The following is a 27336-nucleotide window of genomic DNA, read 5'->3' as shown; positions in this document are numbered from 1 at the left end:
CCATGCCCTGTGGGGCCACCCAAGATGGGCGGGTCATGGTGGAGAGATCTGACAGAATGTGGTCCACTGGAGAAGGGAATGGCAAACCACTTCAGTATTTTTGCCTTGAGAACCCCAAGAACAGTATGAAAAGGCAAAATGATAGGATACTGAAAGAGGAACTCCCCAGGTCAGTAGGTGCCCAATATGCTATTGAAGATCAGTGGAGAAATAACTCCAGAAAGAATGAAGGGATGGCAGAAACAATACCCAGTTGTGGAAGTGACTGGTGATAGAAGCAAGGCCTGATGCTGTAAAGAGTAATATTGCATAGGAATCTGGAATGTTAGGTCCATGAATCAAGGCAAGTTGGAAGTGGTCAAACAGGAGATGGCAAGAGTGAACGTTGACATTCTAGGAATCAGCGAACTAAAATGGACCGGAATGGGTGAATTTAACTCAGATAACCATTATATCTACTACTGCGGGCAGGAATCCCTTAGAAGAAATGGAGTAGCCCTCATGGTCAACAAAAGAGTCCAAAATGTGGTACTTGGATGCAATCTCAAAAATGACAGAATGATCTCTGTTCATTCCAAGGCAAGCCATTCAATATCACAATAATCCAAGTCTATGCCCCAACCAGTAATGCTGAAGAAGCTGAAGTTGAATGATTCTATGAAGACCTACAAGACCTTTTAGAACTAACACCAAAAAAAAGATGTCCTTTTCATTATAGGGGACTGGAATGCAAAAGTAGGATGTCAAGAAACACCTGCAGTAACAGGCAAATTTGGCCTTGGAACACGGAATGAAGAGGGCAAAGGCTAATAGAGTTTTGCCAAGAAAACGCACTAGTCATAGCAAACACCCTCTTCCAACAACACAAGAGAAGACTGTACACATGGACATCACCAGATGGTCAACACCGAAATCAGACTGATTATATTCTTTGCAGCAAAGATGGAGAAGCTCTATACAGTTAGCAAAAACAAGACCGGGAGCAGACTGTGGCTCAGATCATGAACTCCTTATTGCCAAATTCAGACTTAAATTGAAGAAAGTAGGGAAAACCACTAGATCATTCAGGTATGACCTAAATCAAATCCCTTATGATTATACAGTGGAAGAGAGAAATAGATTTAAGGGACTAGATCTGATAGATAGAGTGCTTGAGGAACTATGGACTGAGGTTCATGACATTGTACAGGAGACAGGGATCAAGACTATTCCAATGGAAAATAAATGCAAAAAGGCAAAATGGCTGTTTGGGGAGGCCTTACAAATAGCTGTGAAAAGAAGAGAAGTGAAAAGAAAAGGAGGAAAGGAAAGGTATAAGCATCTGAATGCAGAGTTCCAAAGAATAGCAAGAAGAGATAAGAAAGCCTTCCTCAGCGATCAATGGAAAGAAATAGAGGAAAACAACAGAATGAGAAAGACTAGAGATCTCTTCAAGAAAATTAGAGATACCAAGGGAACATTTCATGCAAAGATGGGCACAATAAAGGACAGAAATGGTATGGACCTAACAGAAGCAGAAGATATTAAGAAGAGATGGCAAGAATACACAGAAGAACTGTACAAAAAAGATCTTCACGACCCAGATAATCACAATGGTGTGATCACTCACCTAGAGCCTGAAATGTGAAGTCAAGTGGGCCTTAGAAAGCATCACTATGAACAAAGCTAGTGGAGGTGATGGAATTCCAGTTGAGCTATTTCAAATCCTGAAAGATGATGCTGTGAAAGTGCTGCACTCAATATGCCAGCAAATTTGGAAAACTCAGCAGTGGCCACAGGACTAGCAAAGGTCAGTTTTCATTCTAATCCCAAGGAAAGGCAAAGCCAAAGAATGCTCAAACTACCACACAATTGCACTCATCTCACATGCTAGTAAAGTAATGCTCAAAATTCTCCAAGCCAGGCTTCAGTAATATGTGAACCGTGAACTTCCTGATGTTCAAGCTGGTTTTAGAAAAGGCAGAGGAACCAGAGATCAAATTGCCAACATCCACTGGATCATGGAAAAAGCAAGAGAGTTCCAGAAAAACATCTATTTCTGCTTTATTGACTATTCCAAAGCCTTTGACTGTGTGGATCACAGTAAACTGTGGAAAATTCTAAAAGAGATGGGAATACCAGACCACCTGACCTGCCTCTTGAGAAACCTATATGCAGGTCAGGAAGCAACAGTTAGAACTGGACATGGAACAACAGACTGGTTCCAAATAGGAAAAGGAGTACATCAAGGCTGTATACTGTCACCCTGCTTATTTAACTTATATGCAGAGTACATCATGAGAAATGCTGGGCTGGAAGAAGCACAAGCTGGAATCAAGATTGCTGGGAGAAATACCAATAACCTCAGATATGCAGATGACACCACCCTTATGGCAGAAAGTGAAGAGGAACTAAAAAGCCTCTTGATGAAAGTGAAAGAGGAGAGTGAAAAGGTTGGCTTAAAGCTCAACATTCAGAAAATGAAGATCATGGCATCTGGTCCCATCACTTCATGCGAAATAGATGGGGAAACAGTGGAAACAGTGTCAGACTTTATTTTTGTGGGCTCCAAAATCACTGCAGATGGTGACTGCAGCCATGAAATTAAAAGACGCTTACTCCTTGGAGGGAAAGTTATGATCAACCTAGATAGCATATTCAAAAGCAGAGACATTACTTTGCCAGCAAAGGTCCATCTAGTCAAGGCTATGGTTTTTCTTGTGGTCATGTATGGATGTGAGAGTTGGACTGTGAAGAAGGTTGAGTGCCGAAGAATTGATGCTTTTGAACTGTGGTGTTGGAGAAGACTCTTGAGAGTCCCTTGGACTGCAAGGAGATCCAACCAGTCCATTCTAAAGGAGATCAGTCCTGGGTGTTCTTTGGAAGGAATGATGCTAAAGCTGAAACTCCAGTACTTTGACCACCTCATGTGAAGAGTTGACTCATTGGAAAAGGCTCTGATGTTGGGAGGGAATGGGGGCAGGAGGAAAAGGGGATGACAGAGGATGAGATGGCTGGATGGCATCACCGACTCGATGGACATAAGTTTGCGTGAACTCCAGGAGTTGGTGATGGACAGGGAGGCCTGGCGTGCTGCGATTCATGGGGTCGCAAAGAGTCGGACATGACTGAGTGACTGAACTCAACTGAACTAAGTCCTCATTTCCCTCACCCCCCAGCCCTTCACCATTCCATTCTTTGATTTTATGAATTTGACTATTTTTGATACCTGTTATAGGTGGAATTATGCAGTCATCTGTCTATGATTGGCTGATTTCACTTAAAATAATGTCCTCAAGATTCATGTATCTTATTGCATATTGCAGAATTTCTTTCTTTTTAAAGGTGGAACATCCATTGTGTTTGTGTGTATATATCAATCACATTTTCTTTATCCATTTAGCTGTCACTGGACATTTGTTTTCACATCTTTGCCATTGTGAATAGTGCTACAATGAACATAGAAGTGCTAAGATATTTAAGATCCTGATTTCAGTTCTTTCAGAAATGGGATTGCTGAATCATATGGTAGTTCTATTTTTAATTTTTTAAGGAACCTCCATGACTGTGTGTGTGGAATAGAGCCCAATAACCTGATGACTTCCATAGGCTGTATGGTGAAGGGGGAACATTTATTTACTTGAGACGTAAGAGACTTTAGGGTGTATCTGTTACCTTAACTAGTATGGGTATTTTTAAATGCCTCTGCTATAATTGTTTACCAGCTGGTAGAATCATTAGTATTGACTCCTTCAAGTAATTACATTTTTTGTTTCATTTTTAGTAAGTTAATTTTAGGGGTCCTGCTGGCATTTTAGAATTTTTAAAGAAAAATTTCACTGGCTTGTCAAAGCTAAAGCTTTATAGTATCTATATATAAAGTAAAACAAAGCTTTGAATTATAACATATCTTAAAAATAGGGCTGTTAGTAATTACTGCAGCTGTTATATTTTGGGGAGTGCCTGTACATATGTTCACATGTATGTGTTTTTAATTGAACTATTCCCTGCTTCTGATAATAAGAAAGCCTAAGTGAAAAGGCTTTGTTATATGCAATAAGTGGTATTTCAAACAAGATAAATGTGGCTTTGTTCATTGCTCCATTAAAAGTGATAACTTCAAAAAAATAGGGCTTTTAGTGTTGGTGTAGAGTAGATACTAGTGTGTTCTCCAGGGTAAGACAGTCAAGTCTTCCATCATTTAGCATGATCTGTATAATCATTATAAAAATTATGTACTCAATATGTGCTTATTGTTTAGTTGTGTTGTTTGGTTGTGTTGGACTCTTTGGGACTCCATGGACTGGAGCATGCCAGGCTTCCCTGTCCTTCACCACCTCCCAGAGCTCAGATTCATATCCATTGAGTCAGTGATGCCATTCATCCAATATGTGCTTAGACATTGGGAACCCAAGGACAAATGAGACAGACTTACTTCTTTTAACCATGGCATTTGTAATCACATATTTACCTGGCTGACTATGGGCAAGCTACTAATCTCTGTGAGCTTTAGTTATTCCATTTGTAAAATAAAAGCAATATTACTGTTACATTCCTTCTAGGATTCTGGTGGAGACTTGTTGTTCACTTGCTAAGTTGTGTCAGACTCCTTGCAACCCCATGGACTGCAGCACAACAGGCTTTCCTGTCCTTCACTATCTCCCTGAGTTTGCTTAAACTCATGTCCATTGAGTCGGTGATGCCATCCAACCATCTCATCCTCTGTTGTTCCCTTCTCCTCTTGCCTTCAATCTTTCCCAGCATCAGGGTCTTTCCTAAGGAGTTAGTCCTGCATCAGGTGGCCAAAGTACTGGAGCTTCAACTTCACCATCAGTCCTTCCAATGAATAGTCAGGACTGATTTCCTTTAGGATTGACTGGTTTGATATTCTTGCAGTCCAAGGGACTCTCAAGAGTCTCTAGCACTACAGTTTGAAAGCATCAATTCTTCGATGCTCAGCCTTCTTTATGGCCCAACTCTCACATCCATATGTAACTACTGGAAAAATCATAGCTTTGACTAGATGGACCTTTGTTGGCAAAGTGACGTCTCTGCTTTTTAATACGCTGTCTAGGTTTGTCATAGATTTTCTTCCATGAAACAAGTGCCTTTTACTTTCATGGCTGCAGTCACCATCCTCATTGATTTTGGAGCCCAATAAAATGAAATCTGACACTGTTTCCATTGTTTCCCTACTATTTGCAATGAAGTGATGGGACCAGATGCCATGATCTTAGTTTTCTGAATGTTGAATTTTAAGCCAGCTTTTTCACTCTCCTCTTTCACCTTCATCAAGAGGCTCTTTAGTTTTTTACTTTCTGCCATTAAAGTGGTATCATCTGTATATCTGAGGTTACTGACGTTTCTCCCAGCAATCTTGATTCCAGCTTGTGTTTCATCCAGCGCAGCATTTCGCATGATATACTCTGCATATAAATTAAATAATCAAGGTGATAATATACAGCCTTGTCATATTCTTTTCCCAGTTTTGAACTAGTCCACTGTTACATGTCCAGTTCTAACTGTTTCTTCTTGACCTGCATACAGGATTCTCAGGAGGCAGGTAATGTGGTCTGGTATTCCCATCTCTTTAAGATATTCCACAGTTTGTTGTAATCCACACAGTCAAAGGCTTTAGTGAGGTCAATAAAGCAGAAGTAGATGATTTTTTGGAATTCATTTGCTTTTTCTGTGATCCAGCATATGTTAGCACTTTGATATCTGGTTCCTCTGCCTTTTCTAAGTCCAATTTGTTCATTTGGAAGTCTTGTTTCAAGTACTGCTGAAGCCTAGCTTGAAGGGTTTTGAGCATAATCTTGCTGGAATGTGAAATAGGCACAAAAGGAGATTAAACATGTAACACAGTGCCTGTTGTATACCAAGTACTCAGTAAATATCAGTTTGTCTTTTTAAAAAGATTTACTAATCATTCGTGATAGTTGGTAGTGAAAGATTTCCAAAGAGTAATTCTTAGGTTTAACTCTGCCCCTGAATCAGCTACAGTCCATGGAGTCACAAAGAGTCAGACACGACTGAGCAACTAACACACTCACTTTCACACTGAATCAGCAGCACCAGAACTTTACATCATCTTGGTGAGGAACTTCCTTACCCTGGGGCTACTGAGTCAACACTGTTCTCCACGAAAAAAATTTTATAAGAATATTCATTTGTTGTCGTTGTTTAGTTGGTAAGTCATGTTTGACTCTTTTGCAATTTTGACTAATTCCAATTTATTTTTCTTTGTTTTTGGCTTGTGTTTTGGTGTCATATCTAGAAATCCCCTTGCCTAGTCCAAAGTCATAAATATTTACACCCTTGTTTCTGTTTTGTAGCTTTAGCTCTTACATACAGGTCTATAATCCACTTTGACTTAATTTTTGTGTATGGTATGAGATAAGGGTCCAAAGTGATTCTTTTGTATATGAATATTCAGATGTCCAAGCATCATTTGTTGAAAATTATTCTTGGCATTGAACTATCTTGGTCCTGTTGTGGAAAAACAGTTGAACACAAATTAGTTTTCATTCCAATCCCAAAGAAAGGCAATGCCAAAGAATGTTCAAACTACAGCAGAATTACACTCATCTCACATGCTAGCAAAGTAATGCTCAAAATTCTCCAAGTGAGGCTTCAACAGTATGTGAACTGAGAACTTCCAGATGTTCAAGCTGGTTTTAGAAAAGGTGAAGGAACCAGAAATCAAATTGCCAACATCCATTGGATCATAGAAAAGGCAAAGAGAATTCCAGAAAAACATCTACATCTACTTCACTGAATACGCTAAAGCCTTTGACTGTGTGGGTCACAACAAACTGTGGAAAATTCTTAAAGAAATGGGAATACCAGACCACCTGACCTGCCTCCTGAGAAATGTGTATGCAGGTCAAGAAGCAACAGTTAGAATCGGACATGGAACAGAGGACTGGTTCCAAAGTGGGAAAGGAGTACGTGAAGGCTGTATATTGTCACCCTGCTTATTTACCTTATATGCAGATTACATCATGAGAAACGCTGGGCTGGATGAAGCACAAGCTGGAATCAAGATTGCCGGGAGAAATATAAATAACCTCAGATAACACCAGCCTTATGGCAGAAAGCAAAAAGGAACTAAAGAGCCTCTTGATGAAAGTGAAAGAGGAGAGTGAAAAAGCTGGCTTAAAGGTCAACATTCAGAAAACGAAGATCATGGCATTTTGTCCCATCACTTCATGGCAAATAGGTGGGGAAACAATGGAATCAGTGAGAGGCTCTATTTTGGGGGGCTTCAAAATCACTGCAGATGGTGACTTCAGCCATTAAATTAAAAGATGCTTGCTCCTTGGAAGAAAAGCTATGGTAAACCTAGACAGCATATTTAAAAGCAGAGACATTACTTTACCGACAAAGGCCTGTCTAGTCAAAGCTATGGTTTTTCCAGTAGTCATGTATGGATGTGAGAGTTAGACCATAAAGAAGGCTGAACATCGAAGAATTGATGCTTTCAAACTGTAGTGCTGGAGAAGACTCTCGAGAGTCCCTTGGACTGCAAGGAGATCAAACCAGTCAATCCTAAAGGAAACCAGTCCTGAATATTCGCTGGAAAGACTGATGCTGAAGCTGAAGCTCCAATATTTTGGCCACCTGATGTGAAGAACTGACTCCTTAGAAAAGACCCTGATGCTGGGAGAGATTGAAGGCAAGAGGAGAAGGGGACAACAGAGGATGCATTGGTTGGATGGCATCACCAGCTCGATGGCCATCAGTTTGAGCAAGCTTCGGGAGATGATGAAGGACAGGGAAGCCTGGCGAGGTGCTGTCCATGGGTCGCAAAGAGTTGGACATGACCAAACAACTGAACAACAAAAAGAAACATATGGGTTTATTTCTGGACTCTCAATTCTATTCCATCAATCTGTACACCTGTCCTTCTGCATAGTTTTCAGTGTAGTTCTAACTTGCATTTGTGTTTTCCTGATGACTAATAATTGCCCTAGAAGTTCTTTTTTGCCCTTTCCTATCAATCCCTTTCCTTACTCCTTAGAACTGACCACTGTTTTGATAAGTTGTTGTTTTTTTTTTTTTTTTTTACCATACATCAGTCTTTGCTGTTCTAGAACTTTATATAAAAGGAACCACACAGTATGCACCTATTTAGTATAGGCTTCTTTCACTCAACATAATGTTTTTGAGATTCACCTTTTGGGGTGATGCATCAAGATGAGCATCAAGAGGGGGGAATGTTGGGGCCAGTGTGAGGAAAGCAGGAGAGACTCCATCTTGAAGCCTGTCATCCATCTTAAAGACAGGATGTGAACTGGGCCTGAAACCTGCCCAAGAGTGAGGAACCTGTTGCTAGTGAAAACCAGGTCTCCTGGAGACTTCCCTCCCCTATAGATGACAACCGGAGATTGTAGTTGAGGTCAGGCCACCCCTGTTAGATTAACCATGGAGATATCCCCCCTTGATGTATAATCATTGTTCCCTGCCTTTAACCTTAATTGTTTGTTCTCCTAGCACCTACTTATTGTAAAACTCAACCATATACAACAAAGAGGTTGCTAACATGTAATCAGTCATGTAGTGGGGAGTATAAAACTGGGCCTTTCGGAAACATCAGGGTCCTTGTTGGGAGCGGCTTCCCCTGGACCCGCTGGCATAATAAACTGTACTCCACTGTCTTGAGTGTCCTTTGCAACACTCAAGTGTGTTTTGCGACTGCGGTTTCCACATTTCTGGTGCATTGGCTGGGAAGCCCTTGGCGAGACAGGTCCGTTGAGCCTCTGCCTGTAACTTGCTGGGACGAGAGCCTCTGGGAAAGGAAGGTGCCTCCCCTTCCAGATTGGCTCTTGTTTTAGTGACTCGTCCTTCCAGGTGGACTTCACAAGACTGTGGACAACAGAAGGGAAGTGCGCAGGTAGGTCTCGCTGTAATAGTGGAAAAAGGGGCCTGATCAACCTCTTGGGGCTGGATGAGTCTATGGTGGCTGTGTCCTCACAGGCTCAGTGAGAAATTGTTTATTGAAATAACTGGTACTCTGTTAACCATGCCTGTACTGATTGTCAACGTATCTTTTGGTTTCCAAAGGACTGTCCCCTTTGCCGTGACACCCTCCCATTCTCCTTAAGGACTCAGGGACCTCCTGAGCATTGCTTGGGGTCAGATTGGGAACTGTGGCTTTGGACACGTGTTTGCCTACATCAGTGATGAGACCGTCTTGGATTTTGGAAGGATCAGACTTGTGCAGAGAAGAGTACGTGGAAGCCTTAATTGATTGGATCTGGTTGGCGGCTGACAGAGCAAGAAAAGCATGAGAGGTACTACCATTGAAAGACTTAGCAGGTAAAGCCCTTTTCACCCCGGTCATAGCTGAGGTAAAGTGGCAGATGTCTTGTTTCTCTGAGTGGAGACATTGGCAGTGGCTGGGATATAAGACCCTGGCAAAGGAGCGACGAAATAGAAGTTGGACTTGCCATAAGTGATAAAAGGAAAGTAAAAACAGGATGAGTGGTGGAGAATCTAAGCCGACCATTTTTGAATGCATGATTAAAGACTTCAGAAAGGGCTTTGGAGGAGACTGTGGCATAAAGTTAACCCCAAACAAGCTTAAAACCTTTTGTGGATAGACTGGCCATCCTTTGGGGTAGGATGACCTTCAGAGGGAACCCTAAAATTGGACAAAGTTCAGGCTGTGTACTCTGTGATAACCAGGCAGCCAGGCCACCCAGATCAGTTTCTGTACATTGACTCATGGCTGCTAATTGTGCAAAACCCACTTCCCTGGGCCTGGGTATGTTACCTTAAAAAAAAGAGAAAGCGAGATTTTTCTGGCTCAGGCAGAACCCAGGCAAGAAAAGCTGAAAAAATATATATCATGATCCAGAGGAAGAGGAGCTCCCACTTCCTCCCCCACACGACAGGGACTCCCAGGCGTCTGAGGTCTACAAAGAAACCTCAAGAGAGAAAGGGTTTGCAGATACCTCTTAGGAAAGTCCAGGTGGCACTGCAGACCGGCATATTCATCCTGGCCCCACTGCTCTTTACTACCAGCTGTTCTCCATATATAAGGAAAGGGGGCTATTAACTGCAACTGACAAAGAGATGAAAAATACAGATAAAATTCTGCTGCTGTTGGAAGCAGTGTGGGAAACTGCTGCAGTGACAGTAATGCACTTGTAGGGGCCACCAGTGGTTGGACACACCTCAAAAGAAAAGGAACTGTCTGGCCAACTGAGCGGCAAAACAGCCAGCTTCCCCAAACAATACAGCAACCAAACTTACGGTGACACCTGTGGTGTCTAGACTACCAACCGCCCAAGTGGCCCCAATCTAAACAAGGCAAAAAACAACACCTGGGCACGAACTGAGTGAGATTTTAGCTTAATATTTTGTCATACCATATCTAATAGCCTTGAGTGCAGATGTAAGCCTCTGATGCCTAACCTGTGCCAAGAATAACCCATCTCTCAAGGAGACTGGGCCTCTTGGAATACAATTAAAGGGGACAGCTTCATTTAAACATCTAGAAGTGGACTTCACTGAGGTAAAGCCATGCCAAGGATATAAATATTTGCTGGTGATGATATGTGCTTTTACCAGATGGGTAGAAGCTTATCCCACCAAGACTGAAAAAGCGAAGGAAGTGGCCCGATTCTTGCTGAGAGACATTATTTCTAGGTTTGGGTTCCCTCTGAGTATAGAATCAGACAATGGACCCACATTTGTGGCTGAATTTTTCTAACTGGTCTGCAAAGCAGTAAATATTCAATGGAAACTATGTACAGCATATAGGCCACAAAGCTCGAGAATCGTTGAGAATGAACTGGACCATCAAGGTGACTTTGGCAAAATGGGTGCAAGAAACTGGCGCCCCCCTGGATGGACATGCAGTCATTAGTGTTAGTGAGGATCAGAAAGACCCCCTGGTCGCACGGGTATTCCCCCATGAGATAATGTTCGGTGCCTCCCCCACTTATTTGGGAAGTAAAGCGAAATTTATTACAAAGAGAAGGGATGGAGGTATTGCAGCAACTGGAACAGTTGGGGAAGGTGATCTTTGACATCACCCTTTATGTTAAAAAAGAATTCCATTTTCCCTAGACACTACTGTACACCCATACTCACCAGGAGATTTAGTGTGGGTAAAGGATTGGAAGCAACAGATGCTGTCCCGACCTACCTGGAAAGGGCCATACACAGTTGTACTAACCACTCCCACTGCAGTTAAAGTTGCAGGTATCACTCCCTAGATTCACCATACCCAGTTCAAGACAGCAGCAGAGGAAAAGGGACCTTGGACTGCCCATCCCAACCCAGAGGAACCACTGAAGACCTGACTTGTCTTCCATCGGCGACCACAGATTGAGGATGGAGCCACTGCGAATAATTCTGCTGTTCCTGATCAGCACGATGATCCTACCGGGACTGCAAACTCAGGATAATGTGTTCCTGTCCTGGGCCCACTTGTATACAAACTTCCATAGTACTTCTAACTGTTAGGTTTGTGGGGCCATGCCTTTGTCAGTGATGGATGTACTCTCTTGGTGGGTGTCTCCTCTATGCAAAGGGGACTTCAGCTCCCTCTGCTCATTTTTGAGACAGCAACGAGAGGTGTTTGCTTCCTCGGTAACTCACAACCTGTCACTTCTTATTTGGTGTAACCTGGACTTTAGCCAAATTGATCAAGGCCATGGGATAATATTTGAGGTAAATGCAAGCCTTACAAAAGTGACCAAAGCCTATACCTTTTACTTAAAAAATAAAAGGGATGAGAACTCAATGGCCAGTAAGAAGGGACAGTCCATCAGGTAATTTGATTAATTTTACAAGATATGGGATGAATATTTTTGAATGACCCCAGAAAAAGGCCAACCTATTGTCCCAGCCCATATCTGTTGGGAACAAAGGGAACAAGAAGTTGGATTTGGTGACCATCCCATAGATGGAAAAGGACTAAAATATGTGGGATACTTGTCCTCTGAGCAATGTGAACAAATATTAAAGGTCACCTTTTGCCCAGATTTACCAGCTCGCTGCCCTGGCTCAGACTGGAAGTACAACCCTGGGATCAGATGGGTGGCCCCTAATGGCACCCAGTGACTGTGTGGGTCAAATTTATGGCCTTGGCTTCCAGTCAGTTGGGCTGGCTGCTGTACATTAGGATTTGCCTTTGCTCATGGAAGTATTAGCCATCCTTACAACAAACCCCAGTAAATTTGCCTTATTTACACGTGCAGTGGGCAAGGTCTGTGATGATTAAAATAAAAGCTCGAACTAACTTCACAAAACAGGCCCTCCTGGACAATGCAAAGGCAATCCAATCTTTAAATGAAGAACAGATACAAATGAGAAAGGCAGTCATTCAAAATCAAATGGCTTTAGACATACTTATGGTCACCCAAGGAGGGACCTGTGCTATAATTAAAATAGAATGTTGTGTATATATCTCTGATTTATCTGGCAATATATCAGCCACTCTAGACAACGTGAAAAACCAGGTAAAAGCTATGTCTAATGATAATCCTTTTTAGATGTTGATATTTTCTTGGATCAAAGGTGATTGGTGGAAAATCTTTTTGTAATTATTTTGTTAATCATTATATTATTAATTTTGGGGCCTTGTATTTTCCAGTGTATAACTCAATATGTAACGTCCAGACTGACAGCCCTGCCGCAGTTACTTAGTCCCTGTGTGCTGTACTTACCCATGACTGATGCCCATCGTTAAAGATAAGATGAGCATCAAGAGGGGGAATGTTGGGGCCAGTGTGAGGAAAGCAGGAGAGACTCCATCTTGAAGCCTTTCATCCATCTTAAAGACAGGATGTGAACTGGTCCTGAACTCTGCCCAAGAATGAGGAACCTGTTGCTAGTGAAAACCAGGTCTCCTGGAGACTTCCCTCCCCTACAGATGACAACCAGAGATTGTAGTTGAGGTCAGGCTGCCTCGGTCAGATTAACCATGGAGACATCCCCTCCTTGATGTATAATCATTGTTCCCTGCCTTTAACCTTAATTGTTTGTTCTCCTAGCACCTACTGGTTGTAAAACTCAATCATATACAACAAAGAGGTTGCCAATATGTAACCAATCACATAGTGGGGGGTATAAAACTGGGTCTCTCAGAAACATCAGGGTCCTTGTTGGAAACTGATTCCCCTTGGACCCACTGGCATAATAAGCTGTACTCCACTGTCTTGAGTGTCCTCCAAGGCGTGTTTTGTGACTCTGGATTCCACAACACACCCATGTTATTATTTGTGTCAGTCATTTGTTCCTTTTAAAAGAAATTTTTATTATGAAGATTTTCTAATTTATTTCAACTTCTTTATTTTTCATGTAATTTCTATGTGAAAAATTCTAGACTACTAGCTAATTTTTTACATTTCTCATCCAGTAGCTGATTCCTTTAATTTTGGTACAGTTTTAAATCTGTTCAGTTTTGAGTCTCTAACTTTTCATTTATTCCTGTTTTTTTTTTTTTTTTAATCATGCCTATGTAGTTTCCTTTTTAGAGTCCCTTGAAGGCTATACCATTTTTTCTTCCTTTCAATGTTCATATTGACATCTTTTTACTAACTTGCTTATTTAAGTATGTATTTATCCAAACATTTTATTTTTTCCAACTTAGATTTTATTTTTCCTCTTGAGTTATTCAAATACATTCTTAGTTTAGGATGCCTACTAATTTCTAGAAAATTTGCCAGTATAATTTGTGATATTTGGGGAAACCCTGTACATGTAGAAGGAACCCAATTCCCTCCCTGCTCTTTTTCTTTTTTTCAGGTGCATTTTTGCAGATGAGTCTGGAAGCATTAGTTGCAAAGATATGCATTTGCCTCTCTGGTTACATGAAAGAAGAGAAATGTACAACAATGCTAAAGTGAGCTTGTGCTGTTAGGAGAAAGAGCTTTCACGGTATTGGCAGATACCTTGGTCCCATTAGAAGAAAGTCAATGGTGCCTCTCTACTCCCACTGCTGCCAATAACTAAAGCTGCTGAAGAAGAGTGAGTTCATGGTGTGGTTGCCCCACCTTTTCTACCTTTCTTTACTTTGAACTCTCAGTGTCCTTTGAGAGTTTTCTGTCCATTCTTTTCTTTTCCCAAACAAAGACTTCCTTGGGCAGAATTGTCAAATCAACTCCCCTGTCAGCATTCCCTTTTGCTGCTTGCTCCTCTTCCTTTATTTCTCTGTGCAGGCCTCTCCCCTCTTTCTGCCCAGCCCCTCAGTCAGAGTTCAGCCGAAGAAGAACCAACAGGAGATAAATTTAGAAATGTATTGCATAGAATTGGCTTACATAACTGTGGTGGCTGTGAGGGGACAGTGGTAGGGTGGACCATCAGAAAGGGCAGAATGGGACACTTGGGCATCAGTTAAAACTGTTATCCACAGAGGAATTTCTTCTGCTGAGAAACCTCAGTTCTACTCTTAAAAACCTTTTAGCTGACTGAATCAGGCCCACCAGATTATCTAGGAGAAACTTCCTTAAAGTCAACTGATTACAGATTTAATTCACATGTACAAAATATCTTCACTGTAACACCTGAATTAGGGTTTGATTAAATAAGTGGAGACTATGTCTAGCCAGCCGACTTATAGGACTGACCAGCACACCCCATTTCTTTTAAAATTTGGCTTTTATATAGTGGCTTAATTAGTGGTTATTAATGGAAAGAGGGAAGTGGGAAGGGGCAAAATTGTGATAGGGGATTAAGAGACAGAGACTACCATAAATAAAATAATATATAAGGATATAGCTTAAAACATAAAATAAACTACAAGGATATATTATACAGCACAGGGACTATAGTCAATATTTTATTATGACTTGAAATTGAGTATAATCTAGAAAAATTTTGAGTCATTATGTTGCACATCTGAAACTGATATAATTTTTAATCAACTATGCCTTGGGACTTCCCTGGTAATTTAGCAGTTAAGACTCTTTGCTTCCAATGCAGGGGGCATGGATTCCGTCCCTGGTCAGGGAACTAAGATCCCACATGCTATGCTGTGTGGGGTGAGGGGCCCCCTCAAAAATACCTCAATTAATTAAAAAATAGATTTCAGTTCATCACAGTGAAGAACCTCCTAACAATTATAAATCCTCAAAAACAATAGGCCATTTAGTGAAATAATGGATTTTTCATCACCAAAAGCTATTCAAAAAGAGATTGGCTGTAATTAAAGATTTCTGTATTGAAAATGAAATACAGTAACACTTATAGACACAGAGAACAAATGGTGGTTGCCAAAGGGGAGCAGGTGGTTGGAGGGTAGAAATAGGCAAGAAAGATAAGAGGTACAGACTTTCAGGTCAGAATAAATGAGTCACAGGATGAAATGTAGTGTGTGGAATATAGTCAATAATTATGTAATATTTTTGTATGATGACATGGTAACTAGACTTATGGTGGTGATGATTTTGAAATGTACAGTAATATAAGATCACTGTGTTGTATAACAGGAACTATTGTAGTATTGTAGATCAAAAATACTTCAAAAGCAAATAAATAAATAAACTCACAGGAAAAGAGATCAGATATGTGGTTACCAGAGGCGATGGTTGGGGGAACTGGATGAAGGCTGTCAAAAGGTACAAACTTTCAGTTATAAGATAAATAAGTACCAGGATTATAAGGTACAACACTACTGTATGTTATATATGAAAGTTGTTAAGAGCGTAAATCCTATTTATTTAATGTCTTACCTATGTGAGATGATGGTGTTTACATTTATTGTGATAATAATTTCATGCTGCACATTCATGCTGCACATCTTAAACTTACACAGTGTTATGTGTCAATTATATCTCAATAAAACTGTAAGAGGAAGAAACATTGTTTAAGAGAGCCTTTGGAGGGGGAGACATTGCAAAAGCAGCCTCTATTTGTTGAGAGTGGTCCTTAGTCAGCAGTCAACAAAAAAACAGACTTCAGTCCTCTACCTGCAAGGAACTGAATTATATAAACACTCTGAATGATTGCTTCTTCCATAAGCCTCCAGATGAGGATGCCGCTAGCTGACACTTTGATTTCAGCCTTGCGAGACCCTGAGCAGAGAGCCTAGACAAAATATGCCAGACTCCTAGCTAGCAGAAGCTGTGAGATAATACATGTGTGTTGTTTAAGTTACTAAATTTATGCTAATATATTATGCAGATAGAGCAAACTAAACCAGGCCTTGTTTCTGGATTAGTTTCTCCCTCCAAATGTTTCTCCTTTGTCAGTTGGCATGATACTAAGCTTTGTCAGTTGGCCTGATATTAAGCTTTGTCAGTAGGAGGTGCTGGAAAGACATTGCAAGAGGAGGGATTTTCTCCTCTCTCTCAACTCCTGGGTACTTTTCTCACTGGCGCTCCTGAAGTCTGCACTGCTTCTGCAGGGCCCGGGCTCTTGCAGTGCTTGCAGCTTCTGTACCGTCTGCTACTGTGTGCCAGTAACTCACAGTACTTCCCTGTGGGCAGCTTCCTCCAGCATCTTCCAGAGTGGTCTTGCAGTTCTGAGGTAGGGGCTGGTTTCCCTCGGCAAGTTCTGCTGGTGTGATACCATAGCAAATGTCTCCACCATTTAGTGAAAGAAAGAAAGTGAAAGTAAAGTTGCTCAGTCGTGTCCTCTTTGCAACTCCATGGACTGTAGCCCACCAGGCTTCTCTGTCCATGGGGTTTTCCAGGCAAGAATACTGGAATGGATTGCCATTTCCTTCTCCAGGGGAGCTTCCCCACCCAGGCATTGAACCCAGGTCTCCCGCATTGCAGGCAGATGCTTTACCCTCTGAGCCACCAGGGAAGCCCACCATTCAGTGAGCCATGGCTATTCTGTTTCCACCACGATCTGGATCTTAGTTTTGGTGAGGTAGGGAAGGATGGTACTTGCTCTCTAAGCACCAGAGTTGTAACTACTTCTTATATTTGCTATCCTTTATTATTATTATTTTTTAATATTTGTTTTTGGCTGTGCTAGGTCTTTGTTGCCGCTCTTGGGCTTTCTCTAGTGATGGTGAGCAGGGGCTACTCTTCGTTGTGGTGTGCAGGCTTCTTATTACAGTGGCTTCTCTTGTGGAGCACAGGCTCTAGGGCCCAAGGGCTTCAGTAGTTATGGCATGTAGGCTCAGTAGTTGTGGCTTGCCAGCTTTAGAATGTGGGCTCAGTAGTTGTGGCACACAAGCTTAGTTGCTTCACAGCACGTGGGATCTTCCCGGACTAGGGATCAAACCCCTGTCCCCTGCATTGGCAGGTGGATTCTCAACAACGGGACCACCAGAGGAGTCCTATACTTGCTATTCTTGTGTTCTTTAGATTTCTCTTCATTTCTTATTGGCCAATCCTGCCTTACTCCTGTGTCTATTATAGTGAATAATTCTTTATATTAAGCCTTCTTCATTGACATTACTGCATGGATTTTCTCTCCTGAGTGGACCCTGACTGACAAAGCTGAAATCCTGATAGGATTCTGCAGTGGCGAGCTAGGACCAGACAGGAGAGCCAGTTGTTGCTCCAGTTGCCTCTCAAGGCAGAGAGGGACAAAGACTGGGATTTTCTCTACTTTCTCCTTTCAATCTCCCAGCCTCCAGTCTCTACCAGTGCCCCCAACTGGCCAAACCCATCTGGAAGTCAGTTGACACAGGGGCCAGGAACATAGGAGCCTGTGATACAGAGCAGAAAAAGGAAAGGTAGGGAGTGGATCTGAGGGCCACCAGGGCTGGAAAAGTCCTTCACAATCACTGACATTAAGGAATTAGTTTTACTAGGCTAATGGTGAAATATACACAGATTTTATTTATCTCTCTAAGTAAATTAAATGAATGTATTTTTCTCCTGGGAATGCATAATTAAGACTTTTATGAAATCTTAAAAAGAAAAATGACATTTTAAAACCTTTTGAAATCTTTAGCTTTGAAATCTTTAAAAATAATGCTTTTAGGATTTACCTGGTAGCTCAGTGGTAAAGAATCTGTGTGCCAGTGCAGGAGACACAGGTTCAATCCCTGATCCTGGAATATCCCACATGCTGTGGAGCAACTAAGCCCTTGCACCACAACTATTGAGCCTGTGCTCTGAGCCCAGGAACTGCAACCACTGAGCCCAGGAGCTGCAACCACTGAAGCCAGGGCGCTCTACAGCCCACGCTGTGCAACAGAAGAAGCCACCGCAGTGAGAAGCCCGTGCAACTGCAACTAGAGAGTAGCTCCCGCTAGCCACAATTAGAGAAAAGCCTGTGCAGCACTGAAGACCCAGCACAATCAAATCAATCAATCAATAAAATTATTTAAAAAATAATGCTTCTAAATGTGCTCTTTCATTTAGTAAATCAGGTAAGCAGTGCAGAAAAAATACTAGATGAAGATGAAAGTAAGTGAATAATTAAAGGCAGCACTTTCATAAAGTAGTTCAAAAGACACTGACAAGAAATTTATAAGAAGGCCAAAGACTAGAGCAATAATTTAAAACTAAGGTGATCCACTGGAATTTTTAAATTGAAAAAGGAATTGGAGACTCTGAACTTTCTGTGTTACTGACCTCATCATATTACAAGAAACTGAATTTTTATATATCATATCACCATCTGGTCTGAAGACTCTTTGGAAATTATTTATATCTAGCAACAGAAATACTTTGAAGAGAATATTTAAAGTAACAAATAAGAACTGTTTTGGAAAGCTATTGCATGTACTACTTTTAGTAATTTTGATTAAAGCATGATTAATATTATCTTAGCAAATTAGCTAAGATAATATTATTATTATTATTAGCTAAGAGAATTTATTATTAGCAAATGAATCTATCCTAAAAAGAAAGCTGAGTTCTGGAATAAGTTATGTTGCCTATAGTCATTGAAATTCCACTTTATGCATTATATAGAAAGAGAATATGGTTGGTGGCCACTTTGATATCTACATACTAAGATAAATGAATTTTGTGAAAACTCTAAAGTGGAAGAATTATTGCCTTTTGAATCAATATAAGCATATTAAAAGAGACTTTTAAGATGTAAAGCTCTTGAATGAATAACATTTTTACCACTAGTTTTACTAATAGTCCAAAAACACTGATGATATTTTAAGTGATTTCCACTCAATATTATGAATATTCCTTTACTCATGAATAACACATCATAATGCTAAAAAGAAGAAGAAAATAAGACACTTTGTCCTCCCCTTTTACACCAATAGAAGCAGAATACTGACAGTGGTATTGAGAGTAAGGAAAGTCTTGGGTGTTGGTAGTTCATACATGAGTGTGTGTGTGTGTGTGTGTGTGTGTGTGTATACACACATTATCTAGATATTTTTCCATTATATTTCCCATAGTTTTTCCATTATAGTTCTATAATGGAACTATATATGGTGTATCTATATCTATATTCTTTTATCTTGGATTTTTTCCATTATCCTTTACTATCAATACCACTGTCAGTATTCTGTTTCTATTGGTGTGGTGGGGGGACGAGTTTTATCTATTTTTTATATGGTATTGTGTATCTGTTAATTCCATACTCCCAATTCATCCCTGCCACCCTTTCCCTTTGGTAGCCATAAGTTTGTTTTCTATGTATCTAAATTTTATTTCTGTTCTGTACATAAGTACATTTGTTCTGCTTTTTAGATTTCACATATTAGTGATATCATATATTTGCCTTTCTCTGTCCGACTGACTTCACTTAGTATGATAATCTCTAGGCTCATCCATGTTGCTGCAGATGGCATTATTTTGTTCTTTTTTAACGGCTGAGTAATATTCCACCACAGATATATGTAGGGCTTCCCTGGTGGCTCAGAGGTTAAAGCATCTGCCTGCAATGCGGGAGACCTGGGTTTGATCCCTGGGTCAGGAGATCCCCTGGAGAAGGAAATGGCAACCCACTCCAGTATTCTTGCCTGGAGAATCCCATGGACGGAGGAGCCTGGTGGGCTGCAGTCCACGGGGTCACATATATATGTATGTACCACATCTTCTTTATCCATTCCTCTGTCAATGGACATTTAGGTTGCTTCCACATTCTGACTATTTTAGATAGTGCTTCAGTGAACAATGAAGTGAAAGTATCTCTTCAAATTATGGTTTTCTCTGGATATATGCCCATGAGTGGTATTGCTGGATCATTTGGTAGCTCTATTTTTAGCCTTCTAAGGAAACTCCATACTGTTCTCCATAGTGACTGTATCAATTTCCATTTCCACCAACAGTGCAGGAGGGTTCCTTTTTTTCCACACCCTCTTCAACGTTTAAGATTTGTAGACGTTTTGATAATGGCCATTCTGACTGGCTTGAGGTGGTACCTCATTGTAGTTTTGATCTGCATTTCTCTAATAATTAGTGATATTGAGCATCTTCACATGTACCTGTTGGCCATCTGTATGTCTTCTTTGGAGAACTGTTTGCTTAGGTCTGTTGGGCATTTTTTATTGTTTTGATTTGTTATTGTTATTGAGTTGCATGAGCTGTTTGTATGTTTTGGAAATTAAGCCCTTGTTGGTTGCATCATTGCAAATATTTTCTCCCATTTTGTGGATTGTCTTTTTGTTTTGTTTATAGTTTCCTTTGTTGTGCAATGTTGCCTCTACTAATGTTCTGTAAAACTTAATCCCTCAGTGTACAAAAGGATCTGAACTCCCCCTAATCCATGATTATCTTCTCTTGAATAAAGGACATCAAACTTGTTACTAAATTGTTTTAGTTTTGTCATTTGACATAAATGAGGTACTAATTAGAGAAATAATACTGTTTCTTCTGACAAATAATATGTACTTAGGGACTGCTGTTATTTGCAATAGTGCTTCACAGCTTACAGATCTTTTCATATGTTTTATTGAATGTTTGTTTCTCACAAGAACTATGTCCAGTAGTGGGGTCTGGTATTATTATTTCCCTGACTTATGAAAAAAAAAAAAAACAAACCCAGAGACGAAGTGACTTGACTAAAACCTCACAACTGATATAGTTGATATCTGTTGCTTTTGTTGGGCCAGCTTACTTTCTCATTTTGGTAATATGACTTTGGTTTTCCTTTAAGGAACTATTCCTGTGTCTTTCTGTAACCCCTAGCAGGACTGTCTATGGGACTTTGCCTATCTCTGTTACATATGACCCACACTAGCCTATCAGATCCCACTATATCCCACTGAATGCAGAGACTGAGGTACAGGTTGGCATATGGTCCAAGTAATTTGAGGTTTTTTAAAAAAGAGAGAAATAAATGAATTCTAGGAATGATTTGGCTTCACTTGGGAGCTGTAAAGACTATGAAAACCTAAAGCTATTGTCTAGAGAAAGCTGCTAGAGGGAAGCCAAATACAGAGGAAAGCCAAGTGGAGAACCAGAAAGAGAGAGAGATAAAGAAAGAAAGAAATTCCTGATTTTATTTGAAGAAATGAATATAGCTATCTCTGAAGCTGGATTAGCTCCTCATTTTTAAGTTCTTTGAGTCACTATGTTCCTTGTTTTTCTTAAGCAAGTTTGGACTTTTTCACTTGAAACCAAAAAGCTCCTAACTAATTCACCTAATAACTGTCTTAGCTATGATTGAACCATGTCTTTTGACATTAAATCCTTTGTTAATTCCACTGCTGCATACTCCAGAAAGATGTTCCTATCTATAAATGTCAAAACTGATAGGCTGTCTTTGTGGGAGATTTGAGAATGAAGACATTCTGCCCTGGGCTCCTTTCAAGTTTTCATTTAAAAAATCCTATTAAGAGAATGAGAAGACAAACCACAGACTGCAAGGAAATATTTGCAAAAGACATATCTGATAAAGGATTGTTACCCAATGTATACAAAGAGCTAAACAACAAGAAAACAAGCAATCTGATTTAGAAATGGGCAAGAGATCAGAACAGATGTTTCACCCAAGAAGATATACAAATGGAAACTAAGCATATAAAAAGATGTTCTACATCATATGTCATCAGGAAATACAAATTAAAGCAACCAAAGAATACTACTACACACTTATAAGAAGGCCAAAATTCAGAATACTGACAACTCCATAAGCTTGCAAGTATATGGAGCAAGAGGAACTCTCTTTCATTGCTGGTGGGAATGCAAGTGGTACAGCCAATTTGGAAGATAGTTTGGCAGTTTCTTCCAAAACTAAACACACTTTTACCATATGATGCAATAATCTTGCTCCTTAGTATTTACCCAAAAGGGTTGAAAATGTATGTATGCACAAAAATCTACACCTGGATGTATACAGCAGCTTTGTACATAATTGCCAAATACTGGAAATAACAATGATGTCCTAGAGTGGTGAAAGAATGAGTAAACTGTGGTACATCTGGACAATGGATTATTACTCTGTGCCAATAAGAGATGAGCCATCAATCCATAGAAAGACTTGGAGGAACCTTAAATGCATATTGCTGAGTGAAAGAAACCAATCTGAAAAGGCTACATACTATATGAGTTCAAATATATGACATTTTGGAAAAGGCAAAAATATGAAGTAAAAAGATGAGTGGTTGACAGGAATTAGAAGGGTGGGAGAAATAAATAGGCAGTGCACAGAGGACTTTCAGGACAGTGAAACCATTCTGCATGATCCTCCAGTGGTGGATACGTTATTTTACTTGTCCAGTTTCAAAGAATATACAACATGAAGAGTGGCTCCTAATGTAGACTATCAACTTTGGGTGATAATGATAGGTTCTTTTTTTAAAAAAAAATTTATTTTGCACTGCTGCTGCTGCTGCTGCTGCTAAGTCACTTCAGTCGTGTCTGACTCTGTGTGACCCCAGACATGGCAGCCCACCAGGCTCCTCTGTCCCTGGGATTCTTCAGGCAAGAACACTGGCGTGGGTTGCCATTTCCTTCTCCAATGCATGAAAGTGAAAAGTGAAAGTGAAGTCGCTCAGTCGTGTCTGACTCTTCGCAACCCCATGGACCGTAGCCTATCAGGCTCCTCCGTCCATAGGATTTTCCTGGCAAGGGTACTGGAGTGGGGTGCCATTGCCTTCTCCGATTTTGTACTGGGGTGTAGCCTATTAACAAACAATGTTGGGATAGTTTCAGGTGATCAGTGAAGGGACTCAGCCATACATGTACATGTATGATAATTATATGTTAATGCATATTCATCAATCATAATGAATGCAGCAGTCTAGTGAGGGATGTTGATAATGTATGTGCAGGAGTAGAAGATATCTGTACGTCCCTCTTAATTTTACTGTGAACCTAAAACTGCTGTTAAAAAAAAAATCTATTTTGGACTGGTGGTCCAGTGCTTAAGAGTCGATCTATCATTGCAGGAAACAGAGGTTTGATCCCTGGTCTGGGAAGATTCCACATGCCACAGGGAATCTAAGCCCGTGTGCCACAGCTACTCCATGCTGTAAGTCGTGAGCCACAGCAAGAGAAGTCACTGCAATGAAAAGCCTTCGCACCGCAACTACAGAGTAGTTCCTGCTCATTACAACCAGAGAAAGCCTCTGAGCAGCAGTGAAGACCCAGTGTAGCCAAAAAAAAAAAAAAATTTTTTTTGTGAGTCTATTTTAAAATGTCAGAGGCCATTGCTTTTGACCTCTGCATATATTTTACAAACTTTCTGGTGGCAAGGTTAGAAGAATGGGTTGGTGAAATAATCCATGGAAGAGTATGTTTTCTGGATAAGGCAAGAAAGGAGTGATGGAAATGTAGCAGAGTTACCATGGGTGGAAGAATTTTAGTACTTTGCTGATGTGAAAGAATATTTCTCAAGTAAATATAAGAAAAGTGGTTAAAACTGCTTAAGACACCTTTTCAGATTGGTTCACCATAGACAAAATGGTAAACTGTTTTGCTTTAATGTCCCAACTTCTCTGATTTTCTACCTCCAATTCCCTTCTTTCCTTTTTATTATTTTGCAAGCACAGCACGCTATATGAATGTTTTCAAATTTTCAACACTTTATCCACTAGAAGGAAAGGTCATGGGCTGTAACATCTCTGTCTTATATACCTTCCTCCTTTCCACCCCTTTTCTTCTGCAGCCCCTGGTCCCTGCATTTTTCTCACTTGAATCTTTTTGTCCTCCCACCTCCATTCTTTCTTTCATTTTTACAAAAGAATGGGGAGCGATGAAGGGAAGGGACAAGCAAATCCTGTGAGAGAATTAGGTCAAATTAGGACAGTTTAAAAAAAAATTGAATCAGCGTATCCTAAATATAGGACACCCTGATCAATAAAAGGAATAGAAAATATTCATGTATTAACATTTTTTTCCTTGACTCTGATATCTAGCTACTCCCCTTATGTTAGCAAAAATGATGTAGTAAAATTTAAGGAAAATGGCAAAACTGAAAAATAGAAAAAAGATTTTGTGTATTTATTGCAATAGGTTTGCTTTCCCTCTTTTGGAGTTCAAGTTTCTTGAAATCCAATGAATTTCTTTTCCTTTTGCTATGAATACATACAGCATTTAGCTCTTTCTGGATATCATTTCTTTGGACTAACTTCTCCAGAGCAATATGACCACACTTTGTGTTATTTTTTGTCTTTGTAAGTTCTTTTGATCTAAAGAATTATACAACACCTTTCTCTTTTTCTCTCTTTTTCTTTAATCTATGTTATTTTTGTTTTCCCCAAAAGTCAGCATCTTGAGGTCTTTGAGCCTTAAGTATATTCTTGTTACTTATGGTGTTTTTGTTTTTCCTGTTAGAAGGTTTAAGTAATATTTGCTCTGCATATTACATTGACCTGTCCTTCAAGATACAGCTTGGATTAATTTCCTGTATTAAGTTTTAAAATTTTCTCTGGTTATCTTCCATTCATGCACTATACAACTGCACACCTGTGGCTGGCTGAATAATGCCTTCCCCTCCCCTGCAAGTGTGTTCACTTTCAATTCCCCAGAATCTGTGAATATTACCTTACATGGTGACAGGAACTTTGCTGATGTGTTTAAAAAGAACCATGATGAGATGGGGAGACTATTCTGAGTTATGCAGGCAAGTTCAATGTGATCACAGGTCCTTATGAGGACCAGAGGATCAGAATAGAGGAGGAGACGATGCAACAATGGCAGTGGAGGGAGAAAAGGCAGTGTGAGGTGGGGTCATGAGCCAAGCAATGTGGCTACCCTCCAAAAGCTAAACAAGATAAGACAGAGGATTCTTTCTCAGAGCCTGCAGAAGTAAGTAGCCCTGCCAAAACCTTGATTTTTAGCCCACAAAGGCTTATTTTGGACATTTGACTTCCAGAATTGTAAGGTAATAAATTTGTGTTGAGTTAAGCCACCAAGTCTGTGTTAATTTGTTACAACAGCAGTAGGAAACCAATATGACATCATGATGTATTTTATATTCTTCTAGGTCTGTCCACATAATTTAGTACTTTACCATCATGCTCTCTAATTCTACTATGTAAATGCTAGAATATAAATTCCTGGTGAACAGCAAGAAGAATTTTTGCCTTTTTTTTTTTTTTTAAATGGCACCCTACAGTGCCTAGTCCAATCTCAGGTACTCAGTTACTTTAAGTGGATTATAACTTGGTGCATAAAAGAGAATGGCCACTACCACTGGGGAAATTAAAGGTACTTCAAAAGATGTATATAACTCAATGAACTGTTTACTTCTTTGGTATCAAATTCCAACCTTTTGGTTTTGAGAGGTGTTACATGCAGTACTCAGAGAAGGCAATGGCACCCCACTCCAGTACTCTTGCCTGGAAAATCCCATGGATGGAGGGGCCTGCTAGGCTGCAGTCCATGGGGTCGCTAGGAGGTGGACACGACTGAGCGACTTCACTTTCACTTTTCACTTTCATGCATCGGAGAAGGAAATGGCAACCCACTCCAGTGTTCTTGCCTGGAGAATCCCAGGGACGGGGGAACCTGGTGGGCTGCCATCTATGGGGTCGCACAGAGTCGGACACGACTGAAGTGACTTAGCAGCAGCAGCAGCACATGCAGTACTAAGTGCACAGTATTTGATTAATGGAGGCTGGAACACAGAGTGTCCTCAAGAAGGACTACATGCATTGAGTTGAAATCTGTGGGGATAAAGAAGAAAAAGAAAAGAAAAGCAACATGGGTCTGGCATAAAGTCCTCCTTGTCATTTTTGTCACACTAAGTAAAGTTAAAATGCTTTAAAAGAACATTACTTCTTTTAAATGTTCTTTTAAAAAAACATTTTAATGAAAAAAACATTTTAATGTTTAATTAATTTCATCTATTAAACTTAAATATCTAGTATTTTAAAACCCAAGTAATATGCTTAATACTGTGCTAAGAGATAAAGAGGTTACAGACAATTCATTGAACAAGGGTCTATTCCAAAAGGTTTTAGTATCTGGTTAGGAGATAATGGTGACAATCAACTAAGGTTACCAGGATTTATTAAGTGCCATCTCATGTAATTCAGAATTTGGAGATTACAGATACTTAGAATCTGGGGCTGGAGAATCAATACTTAATTCAGTAAATATTCATTTAGAACCTATTTGGTGCTCTGTGAATAAGTTTCTGTTTGGAGTTTGCAATCTGATACAGGAAGTCAACAGAAGCAACTAATACAAGAATGGATTAAGTGCTAAATAGCAGGAGGATGCTTTGTATTTGGGAAAAGGTTATTACTGTAATTCCTGAAAGCAGAGTTGAAAGGGGAGGAAGAATTGTGAATGATTTTACAGTAGTTATTATTTTGGCCAAGCCTTGAAAGATGAGTAAGACTTTGAAAATAATAAAATATTCCATGCATGAAAGGGCATAGTTTTGGGGAGTATGCTCAGATGAAACAAAGGATGTTTGAAAGACAGTGCATTATTTTATTATTCCTATTCCTATTACTTTCCAAATGTTATTATTAACAAATAACCACAAACTTAAGGCAATACAAATTTATGTATTATCTTAGAGTTCTGTAGGTGAGCAGTCCAATACAGATCCCACTGGGGTAAAACTGAGACATGGCTGAGTTCCATTCTAGAGGCTCTAGTGGTGAATCCACTTCCTTCAATTTTCCAGCTTCTAGAGGTCACCGCAATTCTGGCCAGTAACCCTCATCCTTTACTTTTGAAGCCAACATTGCATCTCTCTAGTCATTCTTCATAGTCACATCTCCTCCCTGACTCTCTTCTCCTGCCTCCCTTTTCCAGGATTGAAGCCCCCTGTGATTACCTTAGGTCCACTCAATAACCTCGGGTAATCCATTTTACAGTCGCTGGGACTAGCAACCTTAATTACGTTTTTGTAGTGAAACAACATATTCACAGGTTCTGGGGATGAAGTCTGTGGACATCTTTGGTGAGGGCATTGTTCTGCTTACCACAGGTAGTAAGGAGACCTAACCCTGAGAGGAGAGAAGGCCAAAAGGGGAAGGGGTGTAAATGCACTGATAAGGTAATTGGGGAGCAAGTTTCTGAGGCTTGATATAAATTCTCATTTTTTTTTTTTTTTTTA

At 40.1% G+C, this 27336-nt stretch overlaps 1 long non-coding RNA gene across 2 annotated transcripts in view; it reads left to right on the top strand.

Moving 5' to 3' along the window:
- LOC109565159 (uncharacterized) overlaps nucleotides 1–20637 on the top strand; it is a 97665-nt gene extending 77028 nt beyond the window's left edge. Inside the window, exons 1-3 of one of the 2 annotated variants that reach the window (XR_002181624.2) lie at nucleotides 1888–8875; nucleotides 9046–9300; nucleotides 11182–20635. This is a non-coding gene — a long non-coding RNA (uncharacterized lncRNA). Of the gene's footprint in view, nucleotides 1–1887; nucleotides 8876–9045 lie in introns of those variants that run through there. The other variant, XR_011568908.1, reaches the window with a different exon arrangement.
- Nucleotides 20638–27336: the final 6699 nt, after the last annotated feature.

Source organism: Bos indicus, chromosome 10 (genome assembly GCF_029378745.1).
Source record: "Bos indicus isolate NIAB-ARS_2022 breed Sahiwal x Tharparkar chromosome 10, NIAB-ARS_B.indTharparkar_mat_pri_1.0, whole genome shotgun sequence".
NCBI lineage: Eukaryota > Metazoa > Chordata > Mammalia > Artiodactyla > Bovidae > Bos > Bos indicus.
This window is presented reverse-complemented; position numbering and strand designations above follow the sequence as displayed.